The sequence below is a fragment of the Pantherophis guttatus genome, chromosome 4 (assembly GCF_059756535.1).
Source record: "Pantherophis guttatus breed Tessera chromosome 4, ASM5975653v1, whole genome shotgun sequence".
NCBI lineage: Eukaryota > Metazoa > Chordata > Lepidosauria > Squamata > Colubridae > Pantherophis > Pantherophis guttatus.
Window position 1 is genome coordinate 35,476,647 of NC_142066.1, and position 15,444 is coordinate 35,492,090.

The 15,444-nt window shown below is 35.8% G+C and overlaps 1 long non-coding RNA gene across 1 annotated transcript; it reads left to right on the forward strand.

The window, feature by feature from the left end:
• Positions 1–9,396: 9,396 nt before the first annotated feature.
• On the forward strand, positions 9,397–15,177 carry LOC132712419 (uncharacterized). Its single transcript, XR_009623080.2, has 3 exons — positions 9,397–9,418; positions 9,569–9,595; positions 15,048–15,177. It is a non-coding gene; the product is annotated as an uncharacterized LOC132712419 (long non-coding RNA).
• Positions 15,178–15,444: the final 267 nt, after the last annotated feature.

Genomic DNA, 15,444 nt, shown 5'->3' on the forward strand with positions numbered 1-15,444 from the left:
AAATAGAGATAAATATAAATGAATATAAATGTGTAGATAAGAACAAATAAATATTATAATGTGTATATATATATATATGTTGGAGTAATGCTATTATTCTACTATTGAGTAGTAAATAGAAATGATAGAATAGAGAACTACAAAAGCAAAGTACATAAGTTGATACGAAATGCTGTAAAATTACCATTAATGTTATATAATGTTCAATACATTATGTTTTGACATGTTTTGTTTTTATATATGTGTGATTGTTTTTTGTGTTGTTTTTAAAGACAAACTGTTTAATAAAAATATTTTAAAAAAGAAAAGAAATCAAAATAGAGAGCTCCTTCATTCTTGTAACAAAAATATCAGAAGAAATCTTGTTCCCCAAATTTTTATGAGCTACAGATTCATATCTGATGGTAAAGTGCAGTTCACAAAACCTTACACTTTTAAATAATTTTTTTCCAATGTAATAATTGGAAAAGTTGCTGACAAATTCCTTTTGATTTGTTTTCCAGCACAGATTAATATAACTCTCCTGTTTCAATGCTTTGTAAAGAAACCCTGCACTTTTACCCTATACTGTAATTTTAATTACTGTTAGATTTATAATCTCTTTGATTCAAAGGTCCAAGTCCTGATGTCTTTATGGATGCAGCAGCAGTTTGCGTGGGTCTGTACAATTTCTACCTACTGGCCCTCTTCCATCTATTGTACTAATTCAATATACAAATTAGGTTCTTCTTATGCAGCTAATATACCTTAAAAAAAGACTGGAGCCCTGGCAAGAATCTCCTGGATTTGCAGGCCTCAAGGGAACTGCTGCTTTTGTCTTCACTAAATGTATGCTTCCATTATGTAATAAGTAACCTATGAATTTTGACTCATGAAATACAAACATAGCTTGTAATTCAAATGATGCAAATCAGCACAGTTTATGAACATCTCATCAGAGATTATCAATATAACAGAGCTCACTGTAACAACATTGTCAAAAAGCCACTAAGAGTTGTTAACCTAATCTTGTGTAGCTTCTTCTCTGGCAATATTTTACTACTAACTAGAGCATACAAAACATTTGCTAGACCAATTCTCGAATACAGCTCATCTGTTTGGGACCTGCACTGCAAATCAGACATTAATACAATTGAGAGAGTCCAGAGATATTTCACGAGAAGAGTCCTCCACTCCTTTGCTCTCAACAGAATACCTTATGCCACCAGACTTGAAATTTTGGGCTTAGGCAATTTAGAACTACACCGCCTTCGGTCTGACCTAAACATAGTACACAAAATTATCTGCTACAACATCCTACCTGTCAATGACTACTTCAGCTTCAACTGCAATAAGACACGAGCACACAATAGATACAAACTTAAGGTAAACCGCTCCAAACTCAATTGCAGAAAATATGACTTCAGCAACAGAGTGGTCAATGTCTGGAATGCACTACCATACTCTGTGGTTACATACCCAAACCCCTATAACTTTAACTTTAACCTGTCTACTGTTAACCTCACCCCATTCCTAAGAGGTCTGTAAGGGGTGTGCATAAGTGCATCAACGTACCTACTGTCCCTGTCCTATTATCCCTTTTTATTCGTATCCATTTCATTTATTCATAATTATGTTTTATACTTTTACCTGTTATCTTATATATGCTTGTCAAATAAATAAATAAAATAAATAAATAGACAGATAGATAGATGAAAGATAGTTAGAAAGATAGAAAGATAGATGATAGATGGATGGATGAAAAGAATGATGGATCTATAGATTTCACATTAAATCAACTTCTGTCTTTAGGTTTCAGAAGCCCACTGATTATGCTTCAGCACTATGAGGGCAGTGGAATCAAACTCACCTGTAAAACTCAAGTAGAAGAATCACCTGAGCTTTTTCAGATTTCATGGATGGACAGCAAAGGGCAGGAACTTGCTTCTGCTCCAGTCGTTCATAACAGCACCAATCTGGATATTCTTCTAGAGCCAGGTGCTGGCAATGCTCTCTCCTGTAGGATTATCAAAAAATCTTCAAATCTAGTATTGGGATCAACCTCGCTTGTCATTGAAGGTGAATAAGAAACAGTGAGATGTTATTCTTATGAACAATTTTTTTGTATTATTTCCTATTTGCTATGTGAACTGCTTGGGGATAGCATTAGATGTATTGTCCTGCATCTGTATATTGAATAGAGTATATACAATATATATACTTAGGGCCAAGGTCCATATGGATATGATTTTCCTACCTGGTGAAGCTTAATTGGAAAATATAATATCACTTTGTAAAATAGGAAATACTAACGAGAGGATCCATTTTCCCATCTTACAGATTGACTCATGGTTTTTCTTCATAGCTAATGTGAAAGTGCTTGAGTTTTATTGTTCGCAGGTCCTTAATATTAACCATAACTTTAAAAAAATTAATTCAGGTACTTTATTTTACAGTTACATTTAGCTTGAATAAATGCTCATCATTTTAGAGTTGTACATAAATGATAGGTTGATTCTAGTTTTAATCATGCTTACATTAGATGAGAGCAAGTTTGGTGTAACAGTTAAGGCATCAGGCTATAAATGACTGTGACTTTTAGTCCCATTTTAGGCACAAAACCAACGGGCCAGTCACTCTCTCTTAGCCCTTGGAAGGAGGAAATGGCACTGTTGAAAAACCATGGCAAGAAAATTGCAGGGTTCAAGCAATTTTAGGAATCAAAAACTGACTAGAAAACACAATAATCAGTATGTATACATGTATGTTGTAATAGTACTTAGACTTATATGTCACTCCATAGTCGTTTACAGCACTCTCTGAGTGATTTAAAAATGTCAGCATATTGCCCCCAACAATTTGAGTCCTCATTTTATTGACCCCGGAAGGATGACACGTAAGTCAACTTTGAACCAGTCAAGATTGAACTCTGGCAGGGGTCTGCAATACTGCATTCTAACCACTGCACCACCATGGATCTATATAGTATGTATATACATATTAAAATACTTATAAACATTAATCACACCTAATTTAAATCTTATTTATTTATTTATTTATTTATTTATTTATTTATTTATTTATTCAGTAGGTGTGTTCTTTGCTTCTTCTAGATACTAGCGACAATTTCAGCAGTCAATGAGTCTGGTATCACTGGATCACTGAAAGTGCCATACTATGAAATTTGGCTATGTTCCTACTCCAACCCATTAATCATTATATTTGTTCTATTCCACAGAATAGACACTCTCTTTTATATCTGTCATACATACAACTTAATGCTTGTATGATATAATTTTATAAACCCAGGTTTAGATACAATCAAATGGACAGTTCTATAGAGATAGATAATAGTCATTGTGTGGAGCCCAATAGCACTCTTTCAAAATTCTCCATCATTTGCTATAGTCCTGCTTTCATTTTTCTTTTTGTCAGCCCTAGTTTAATTCAGTTTAAAGTGTTGTGATATTACAGATATATGGCATTTACCAATTAATAAAAGGTAGGCATAAAATAATGAAGTTTGTATGAAGTGAAACTGTAGATGAAGGTCAAAATTCTTAGTTTCTGAGATTGACCAACCTCCAGAATGAAAACATCAAATCTCTTAATTGTCTCTCTCTAACTTTTATTTCTTTAGCTTTCCGGTCATGAAACAACTGAAAAAAATCAAGATAATAAAGGGTCAAATTTAATGATAATTTCTTTCTACCTACAGATATCTTTTTCCCTGCCACATCTGGATTCATGGTTGCCTTTTTTCTGATTGCAATACTTAGCATTCTTATTATAATTGGCACTATATATAAATTAAAAAGTAAGTGTTATCATAAATATTATTAGAATATGACAAGTACATGGACACATGGACATCTGCCTGGTCAAATAATGAACCAAACCTAATGTCTTATTTTAAAATGAAAGTTTTAAAAAGCTCCTAACCATTTAGCAGTATATCGCATATAGTTATTTATTATCAGTTAAAAAAAAGATGGGCACGATGTCTAGCAGTTAATATGCTGGGCTTGTTGATTAGAAGGTTGGCAGTTCAAAACCCAAGCACTGTGTGACTGAGTGAGCTCACATTCTTGCCCCATCTCCTGACAACCTTGCATGCAAATACAAGTAGATAAATAGGTACCATTTTGGTGGTTAGGTAACAGCATTCCTGTGGTTGGCATATAGTTATGCTGGCCACATCATCATGAAAGCAAATTCAGACAATGCTGCCTCCCTCAGGTAGGAAATAAAGATGAACACTTCATTTTGTTCACGCCCCCAAGAATCAGACATGATTAGTCAGAGGAAACTACCCCCTTTTTTTAAAAAAAGAAAGGAAAATCATCATTAAAATCAGTGGTGGGTTTCAAAATTTTTTACTACTGGTTCTGTGGATGTGGCTTGGGGGGCGTGGCATGGTTTGGTGGGCATGCATGGTGGGTGTGGCAGGGGAAGGTTACTGCAAAATCCCCATTTCCTCACAATTAGCTCAGACTCAGGAGGCAGAGAATAGATGGGAGTGGGCCCAGTCAGACGTGGCATTTACCAGTTCTCCAAACTACTCAAAATTTCTGCTACCAGTTCTCCAGAACTGGTCAGAACCTGCTGAAACCCACCTCAGATTAAAATTATACTAGAATTTGGAGACCACCTCTAAGAATTTTATATATACACCAACAATCCTTTGAATTTATCAAATTACTTATTGGATATAGGAAATCATTATCTCATGATGTTTAAAATATTTTGTTCTATGTACTTATATAAAAAGGCATGTTTTTCATTCTAGGAGACAAACTGAAGATTGCTCAGGCAGGTCAGTTGTAATATCATCTTTCAAGAATGTTAAATGGGATGACATCAGTAGGAAATGATGATAAAACCTGGTAGTAATGGCTCTAGGCAAATTTGTATATAGTATCAGATGATGCATATTGGACACTCTGAAGTTCTGGGATATAAATCTAACTTGGGTGACAAGTCTAATTTTATATTATACCTGAGGGTAGGACAAAAAGCAATGGATGGAAGCTAATCAAAGAGACAACCAACCTAGAACCAACCTAGAACCAAAGAGAAATTTCATGTCAGTCAGAACAATTAATCAGTGGAATGACTTTCCTCTAGAAGTTGTAGGTGCTCCAATACTGGACGTTTTTAAGAAGAGATTGGACAATCATTTATCTGAAATAATATAGGGTTTCTTGCTTGAGCAGGGGATTGGACTAAAGGATCTTCAAGGTCCTTTCCAACTCTGTTATTCTGTTAAAGTGATTTAAAGAATATGAATAATCATGTTCTGATTATTGTTCCTATCCTTCATGTGCAGTAAATGAAAAGGCTGCTCTACACGATGGTAACTATATATTTTTCTTTTCCTTCCTTCCTATTGCTGCTGTTTATTATTATTTTGATGCATACACTTGTAAAAACATAGTATGTTTGTACAAGAGGGAGTGATGTTACACATGTCATGATATCACTGCACAAATAATTTAAATTATGTAATTAACATAATTTGTTCAATAACTATTGGCCCTTCAAAGGTAAACTAGATTAGTACTATCTTTATTGTAGAGCTATAGTAACATAATTGTGGAAGTATGAATGTACCTGCTCCCTCCTTCTTTTATCTTCATGTGAACTAGGAACAGGCTTATCTGAGATGTTTACTTACGTTACTTTCTTGGCTTTGGCTCAAATCCCTTTTATGCAGCCATTGCCTTGCTTTGCAGTGCTTTTTCTTCTCCTTCAAGGCCATTTTCTTTACTCTCTACCATAATGTTGTGATACACATATAAAATTGTCATGTCTTTTACAGGACTCTTATGCATGCAAATACCTTATTTAGGCTAAAGTTGTAGTATGGGGAGGGAACATAGCATTTATTCAAAGCTGCCAGTATTTTGCAATTTAAGGCTAAAACTGTTTAATAGTCTCCTAATATTTAGCCAATTCTATGATGTACTGTATGTATATAGAACATATAAGCATAGTCCATATCAGTGGTGGGTTGCCCCTGGTTCAGACCGGTTCTATAGAACTAGTAGTAAAACCAGAGGGAGGCTCTACCCACCAAACATGATATATTCTGCGCATGCGCAGAAGAGTGTGTGCGCGTGTGAGCGAAGCAAGCACGCACGCACGCACGGCCCATTGTGAACTGGTAGTAAAGGTAAGTAGAACCTACCCCTGGTCCATATGTATGTATGTATGCATGTATGTATCAATTTCCTCCTTCCCTAATATGATGAAATATGTGTATAATCTCTTTTGAATATCCACCTCCTATCAACTGGCATTTAGTATATGATGTTTTGTATTTTCATGTGGATTTTCTCTTGTTATTAATGTATAGCATGTATCTTATTTCTTGTAGAAATATTACAGCTTAAAAGTGGTCGAGGTAAGAACCTTCTTTTATTCTGAAGGTTGAGTAATCCAATTTATTGGATAATGTATTGTAGAGTCTCATAGCAATATCATCCACTTTCTTTTGTCGGAAACTGAGCTAGAATAAAACATTCATCATGGAGATCAAAAACCCCAATTGTCCTGTTTTGAAATTTTATTCTGAATATTGGATAAATGGATATAGGTAAAAGGGGGCATTTTGTTTCATAAGGGATAATATTGTGTCTGCAAGCTGATAGTTAGGTGGAATAATTGAAATATTTCTTAATGTTACAGTTGCTAATATTAAGTTCCTTGGTGTTAATGAAAATTGAAGAAAGTTCTCAGTGGGTGATATCTGCTTCCTATCAACCAGGATGGAGAATTTTGTTTCAAGATCTATGTTTGTTTAATTATGTCCTTGAAAGCTGGTTTGTTATAGAAAGCTAGTTTGTTATAAGAAGTGTAGGTTGTGTGGTATGTAACAGGGATTATTACCTCAACTATACTTATGGCCTTAGAACAAACAAACAAACAATGATTGAGAAACAGGTTTGATTTAAGTTTCCTTTGTTCCATAAAGTCAAAATATTACATTTTGGATTACATTGGAACTATTTTGTTCAAAGTTTGCAGTAACATTTTAGCAATGCTCATCCATAGGATGGAATTGAATTTTACATGGAGATTTGAACCATATGAAATCTAGAATACTATCTGATAATTATTTATTTAACGATTAATGCCATACCAGCAGGTAGCTAACTCTACTCTATTTTCTCCCAGAAAGTGAAAAAAACAAATCTGAAAAAGGTAATTTTATAGTTGCTTAGTATTTCTTATTTAATATATGAATTCCTTTCCTCTTTATTCCAATTTCAAAGCAATAGAATAGTAAGTAGGAATAGTAAGAATATCAATATAAATAATAAACCTAAACTTAATTATTAAATTGTTTAATATTAAAATTGGGGTGAAATTTGCTTGCTTTTATTATTGTCTTAAATGGGGAGAGGACATCTCTTTAGGGAGCATATTTTATATCCTTGGAGCCAACATAGGAAAAAATCCTTTCCTGAGTAATTAATATTTCAACTTCTGGTGGTTGGAATATCTTCAAAAAGGTCTCTCTTGTTGATTTGATTTTTTATAGCCTATGCCATTCAGAGTTTTAAATGTCAATAGTAACAATTTTTACTACTGGTTCTGTGGGTGTGGCTTGGTGGACATCACTTGGTGGGCATGGCAGGAGTAGGATATTGTAAAATCTCCATTCCCCCCACTCCAGGGGGGAAGATTACTGCAAAATCCCCATTTCCTCCCGATCAGCTGGGACTCGGGAGTCAGAGAATAGATGTGGGCGGGGCAGTCAGAGATAGTATTTACTGGTTCTCCGAACTACTCAAAATTTCTGCCACCGGTTCTCCAGAAATGGTCAGAACCTGCTGAAACTCACCTCTGGATGGTAACCAAGAAGAGCAAAACTGACCAAACAAGAGTTGTCCAATATTTCTCCATGTTTCCTTTCTGCATTCCTGAAATCAGTAAATAATCCATGTGAACCTGACCAGCATTTACCAGTGTTATGAAGTGTCCTAATGCTGGAGTCCAAGTTGAAGTAAATCTAATCTGTTTTTTTTTCTGCAAAGAATGATGAAAATTGCTCACCAATAATTTCTGACTGTTCCAGGTCCTCTCTCAATCTCTTGTTAGAGGAAATACTGCAAAGTATAAAAGGCAATTGCAGGCTATTTCTGTGAAATTACACAGTGGGAGACAAAGACACCTTTTTCACTGTAACCACTACTATAGAGATAAATGTTAGATAAGCCTGAAATGGCCCTACTCTGTATTTAGTCTGATCCATGATGGGAAAAACTTAATTTGTGTTCCACTGTATGTCCATTGCTATGAGCTATCTGGCAAATCAAAATGCTAGTTGAGCAATGCTAGATTGAAGAAAAAACAGTTAATGTCTATTCTGGGCCATCTCTGCATTCCACAGAGCTTCCAAGTCTGCAGCAGTATTGCTAACAGAGAAACAAGATATTACTTAAGTTCCATCAAATGCCTCATCTGAAATATTTTAATGAGTCTATCATCCCTGATGGTATTTAATGGAACTAGCAATTTAAAACTGACATAAAGGAGTTTTCCTGTTTTTCATTGATTCTTCAATTTGTTTATTTATAGAGTTGAAAGAAGCAGAAGAGAAATTTGGTAAGGGAACAAATTCTAATGTAATTTTCAGTTGTTGGCGAATGAATGGAATTACAGTATATCCAGCTATTTTCAGACTTCATCTTGAATAATGCTTAACTTAATTCCATTATAAATTTAATTTCCGTATGACATAAATAGCACTAATGCTTAGGAAAATGATGAAAAGAAACCCTAACTACACTTGTATGTAAATAAGATGGTATCTTCATGTGTATATGTTTGGATATATGTAAAAGTTGATTGTAGTTCTTCCAAATTGTTTTTCCAAAAACATAAATAAAGGCATTTGTTCATTAGTACTGGTCTTAACCATGTCTGGCACAGACAGAAGAAACATTCCTCTCTCTATAGTTGGATCTATTCAGAAGTTTTAGAATGCATGCAATATATCATATAATGATGTTTCATATAGCAAGCTCTACTCTTTTTGTCACTGAATGGAAAGTTTAGTGAGAGAGAATTGAAGAGTTCTTAAAATGCATTATGGGCATGTTAACCCTTCCAAAGATTTAAGATACATATTTTATCTCTGCTGTCCCAAAACTAGAGGTTCTAAAAGTACAATTAAGGCTACATCGCCAGCATTGATTGAGAAAAATAGAGTCTGTTTAACTGAATTTAGCAAAACTTCCTATAGTACTTCTTTTTTTGCTAATTTTTAATTCTAAATCCTTCATATTGGTTGCTATATCTTTAGTATTTTTGTCAGAAGCTTTTCAAGTATAATTATACTTTTTTTCTTTTTACAACCATTGTAATTATACTATTACAATCAATGTAATATTGGATGTTTCTTTTTCAGCAAATGATTCAATGGAATTAGGTGAGTTATATAGATCCTACTTGGTTTCAGCAAGTAATAAATATAAAAAAATAAATATAAAATATAAAAAATATATAAATACTTTGGTAATAAATATGAAGTCCTTGAAAATTTCATCATTCTTATTTATTTGATTGATTTATATTGCAGATTTCAGAAGGGCATCATCAAATGCAGGTATATTTATTTGTGAATATAAGACCTCTAGTAATTGAATCCTATCAAAAATTATAAAGAATCTGTATTAAAAATGCATGTAGCGGCTAACATGGAAAGAGCATATGAGAAATGAGGAAATTCATATAGCTGGATAAGGAAAAGAAAGAAAAAATATAATTCAAATGATTAGTAGTCACCCCATCACATTTTATTTGGGCTTAATTCCAATAAGAAATTACACAATAATTTCATTAATCTCATATTAATGAGTCTCAATTAATCTCGTATTAATGAGTCTCAATTAATAGAGACCTTGAGGATATAAAACCCCCCAACCATTTATTTTAGTTCAGAACCAATTAAAGGGAATTAGAGAAAATGTTTATTTGAAAAACTTCAGTATGCTTTCCATTCATAAAACTAATTGTTGAATCAAGGTGTTAATACTTAAGTTTAGTTCACCCAGCTGATTTAATGTAATGGAGGTTCCAATATTACATTGAATTGGAACTGTGATTCTAGATTAAAATTATTTTCAAATAAAATCTGTCTGAGTAAGTTAAGATAAAAAGGGTTTTTTAATATTAAGAAATAAAGAAATATTTTTACTTAAAATATTTTATGTATTTGGCAGATTATGTGCAAATGTAGTGGTGGTCCTATGAAGCCAGTAGGCTACATATTAATCACACTTGTTGTAATTGGACAGTTAATTGAAACAGAATAGGAAAAGTAACAATCAGCATATAAATAAATATAAATATAATATAAAATGTTTACACTATATTATTGTTTCTTTAAGAATTTGGTATTAATTATAATAATTTCAGTAAGTTTAGGACATATGTAAAAATTTGGAATATGCTAACAGCTAAAAATAAAATATTAGTATTTTAAAACACTAAGATACTCTTAAAAATACAGCATTCTAAGTCAATCTGATTAATTGAATTTATAAAATGTTTTTTAAATGTATGGATTTCTAGATTTTTATTTATTAGAAAGAAAACTTAGCAAAATACATATTTAGATATTATTAGTGAAGTATATTATTATTGTTGTTCATATATATATGTGTGTGTGTGTGTGTGTGTGTGTGTGTGTGTGTGTGTGTGTGTCTTTCGTTATTTGGGTTTTCTCCCACGTGTTACAGGCCCAACTTTCTCAGGTTCTCTATTATTACAGCAGACAGATTACTACAGCAGACAGATAATAATAGAGAACCTGAGAAAGTTGGGTCTGTAACACGTAGCCAAACAGCCAGGATGAGGAAGCAGGAAGAAAAACTGCTGTTCTCCAATCACAACATAGAGTTACAGGCTAACCAGCATACGTCAGCAGGAGCAAACATAGAAAAGCAACAGCTCCGACCTCGCAACACACCCATAGCTTCTAAACTAGATAAGAGTCTGAAGATGACAGGGTTGTGAGCCTGTTGAAATGTTGCTATAAGAAAAACTTTTAAGGTACTGGGAGAATTTTAGCTAAGGTTTTAAAACTTGCAGAGTGCTCTGTAAGGATTTTTAGAAGATTTTAAGTTAGGATTTTAACTAGAATTTTAAACATTTTAACTAACTTATTTAACATGACGCGGGAAAACACCCGAGATTTTAATTTTTTGCATGTATGTATGTATGTATGTATGTATGTATGTATGTATGTATGTCTTTGGTTATTCGGGTTTTCTCCCGCATAAAATTGGAAGTGTTCTGGCGACATTTCGATGAAGTCTCATTCGTCATTGCTCCTAGGAACATTGCTCCTAGAAGCATGAAGCTGAAAACACCAGCCTGAAGATGATGAATGAGACTTTGTCAAAACGTCACCAAGACACTTCCAATTTTATGCAGGAGAAAACCCGAATAACCAAAGACCTACATACAAATACTTGCGCAAACCTCAGAAAACAAATATCGTACCTCTACGGGGAGGATATCCACCATCTGACCAGGACCTATGAAAAACTTGAAGTCCAACGAGCTTCCATTTTATGTGACCTTGCATTCCTATGCAACTGCGGTGATCAAAATTTAATCCCATGCTTCCAATTGAAATACCACTCCAACTCCGCAGCCACCAAACTCATCCTGAAAAGAACAGAATTGGCCCTAATCAGAAATGAACTTCACACAAAAAGATTCCTCCTAGACTGAATCAACAAAGATCTCCTCACACTTCACCTCAAACTCAGCAACAAGATCCATCCCGCACTTTGGGACAAATCCAAACAACTCTCCGTCTGGATAGCCGAAACACAGACCACCCTCAAGACAGATACACACACCAACAAACTCCGAAGACTACAAGAACCCCAGAAACAAACCCCTCCCCCCTCACAGCCACACATGAAAAAAACAGTGCATAACATCTCAGATAGGATCCTCACCAAAGCTGAAACCAATGTCCTTTCCAAAGGATTCAACTTTGCAGTCACTCCCAAACACATCCCCACTGAAACCATTATATGCAGAGCTGAAAGCAGCCTGACCAAAATCAACCCCGATGATGCTAACAGAATCAGACTCGAAATCACCAACATCCTCTGCACCAGCAAGCCACCCAAAAGCAATTTACCCAAAGAGGAACAGACAGCACTACTTAACCTGAAAGAAGACACCAGCATAATAATCCTACCAGCAGACAAGGGAAATGCCACGGTGGTTATGAACACATTTGACTACCAAACCAAATTAACCAACCTACTCCAAGACTCCACATACAAACCCCTAAACACAGATCTCACCATCTACCTGGAAAAAACCACTAGATCCAAAATAAAAGCCTCCCCCATCAGCGAAGACATCCAGCAAAGAATCATTCCCAGAGAGAAATCATCCAGATGCCCTAAGCTCTATGGTCTCCCCAAGATACACAAAGAAGGAACCCCACTTAGACTCATAGTCAGCTCCATAGTCTCACCTCTGCAAAACCTAGCCAAATTTCTCGCCAAACAACTACAGCCCTATGCAGAATCCATCACCTCACACGTAAAAAACTCCAGTTCATAGAGATCATAAAGAAACAAAACTTACAGCCCAGCGACCTACTAGTGAGCTTCAATATCATATCCCTCTTCACCCAAGTGCCAATCAAAGAAGCCTTGACAGCTATCCAAAACAAATATAACCCCCCCAAGCACATCCTAGATCTGACCAACCACTGCCTAGCCAACACATACTTCATCTATAATGGACAAAAATACAAACAAATAGAAGGAGCACCCATGGGATCACCCCTCTCATCTGTCATTGCAAACCTCTACATGGAACACTTTGAAACCCAAGCTCTAGAAAAATCTGATCACAAACCCAAACTCTGGCTCAGATACGTAGATGACACCTTCATAATCTGGCCACATGGGAAAGAAAAACTGGACAACTTCCTCACACACCTCAACAGCCTACACCCCAAAATACAGTTCACCATGGAAACAGAAGCTAACAACCAACTTCCCTTCCTGGATGTCTTAGTCTACAAGAAATCCAATGGCTCCCTAGGACACACCATCTACAAGAAGGAAACACACGCAAACCACTATCTGCACGCATTCTCACACCATCACCCAGCACAAATCAACTCCGTAGCCAAGACACTCATCTCCAGAACAAAACACTTAGCTGACAAAACACACCTAACAACCGAACTACACACTCTCACTAATGTACTAACATCCAACGGATTCCAAAGAAATAAGATGACCAACCTAATCCAAAAAGAAACCCCCACTAAAATCCAAGACAGAGAACAAGAAAACGGTAAAGCCCTCCTCCCATACAAAAAAGGCACCACCGACAGAATCAGCAAGATCCTCCACAAACACAACATCAAGACAGCATTCTGCACAAACCGAAAAATATCCACCATCCTAAGACAAAGACAAAATTGAGTTAGAAAATCAAGGAGTATATGAAATCCCATGCCCCGCCTGCCCCGCCACATACATCAGACAAACCAACAGAAGAATAAGTGCACGCATTGGAGAACACAAGAACTCAGTCAGAAAAGAGGAACCAACTTCTTCCCTGGTCCAACACCTTAAAGCCACAGGACATGATATTGACTTTAAAAAGACCAGAACTATTGCCAAAACTGAACACTTTAACAACAGAATAATCAGAGAAGCCATCGAGATAGAAAAATACCCATACAGCATGAATAAACAAGATGATACCTCCTGCCTACCAGCCATTTGGAAACCCGCCCTCATTGACAAACGAGTCCCTAACACAAAGAATGACACCAGACCCACACTCACGAAAACCACACAGGATGTCACTACCGCACATCCACGCAAAAAGCAAACCCACACCGTGAGGCACAACCACAAACCAGAAGCCAGACCACAGCTGCATCTATAGCCACTTTAAACCACTCCAATCCATACATGAAGCAAACTGACACCCACCATGAAGAAGTGGCACGACCACGAATGCAAAGCCAAACAACAGCAACACAGCTCACCAGCTCAAATCCCCCTGCAACTCAGACTAACCCGAACACAACCAAGCCCCCTCCTAAACAGAACACAGCTCCATCCAATCAGAGCATAGCCAACCCCCCATCCAATCAGAGCACAGCCAAACCTCCAACCAATCAGAACACACCTCCACCCAATCAGAACACAGCCAAGCTGCCATCCAATCAGTTCACACCCCCACTGGCAGTTAAAAGGAAGAAACAGCTGTGATCACACATTGCTCCTAGAAGCACGAAGCCGAAAACACCAGCCTGAAGATGACAAATGAGACTTCGTCGAAATGTCGCCAAGACACTTCCAATTTTACGCGGGAGAAAACCCAAATAACCAAAGACCTACATACAAACACCTGCGAAAACCTCAGAAAACAAATATATATCTTGGTGATGTTTCGATGAGGTCCCACTCGTCATCTTCAGGCTGGTGCTTTCGGCTGCATTCGCAGAGGCACGAAGCCGAAAGCACCAGCCTGAAGATGACGAGTGGGACCTCGTCGAAATATTGGCAAGATATTCTCAATCTTACACGGGAAAAGACCCGAATACACCAAAACTTGCATACTAATATAAATTGAGAGGTTTTTTTCTGTGCAAACAGATCTGTGTTATAATCCCAGCAATAGCAATTGGCAATACTAGTGAAAAAGGATACTAATAGTCATAATTCAGTGACAACTGGAGAAACTGTTTCCCCACTCCTGCAACACATAGTCACTTTCTTGAGAGATGGCTGGCTTTACAAATAAGATAAATTAAATAAATAAACATTTACATAAGTCATTAAACAGTAAAAGAACTCTTTTAATAACATTGTACATTGAACCATGTATGATTAATAATAATTTTCTGAGGGGAGAATGAAAAATGCTGACATATTGCATGATTGTAAACAGTTTACTAATTTGCAGAAATTCTTATGTGCAATTAATGTATTACAGAATTATAGTACTCTTTCTTTCTATTAATGATATTATTCTGTTTTCCTATTTTCTAGTTAATATCACTCTGGATCCTAAATGCACACATGCCAGGCTCAACATTAAAGACAAAAATAAAATCAGATTCCATCCATCTGATTCAGGATCAAAGGATCTTAAAGGAATTCCAATTGCAGTGGCTAATGAGGGATTTGATAAAAATAAAATGTATTGGGAAGTGGAAGTTGGAGAAAAAACAGATTGGGAGCTGGGAGTACTTTCTGGGGAGGCAAGAAACAAACTAGTACAAGAGAAGCTAGAAAAGCCACTGGAAGATGGATATGTGTCTATGAGATGGTTCAAAGGTCAATATTACTGTTCTGGAGAAAGTAGTATAATCAGCAGTGAAAATAAGGAATGCAAAATTGTAGGTGTTTACCTGGTCATGGATGGAGAAGAGCATACACTCTCATT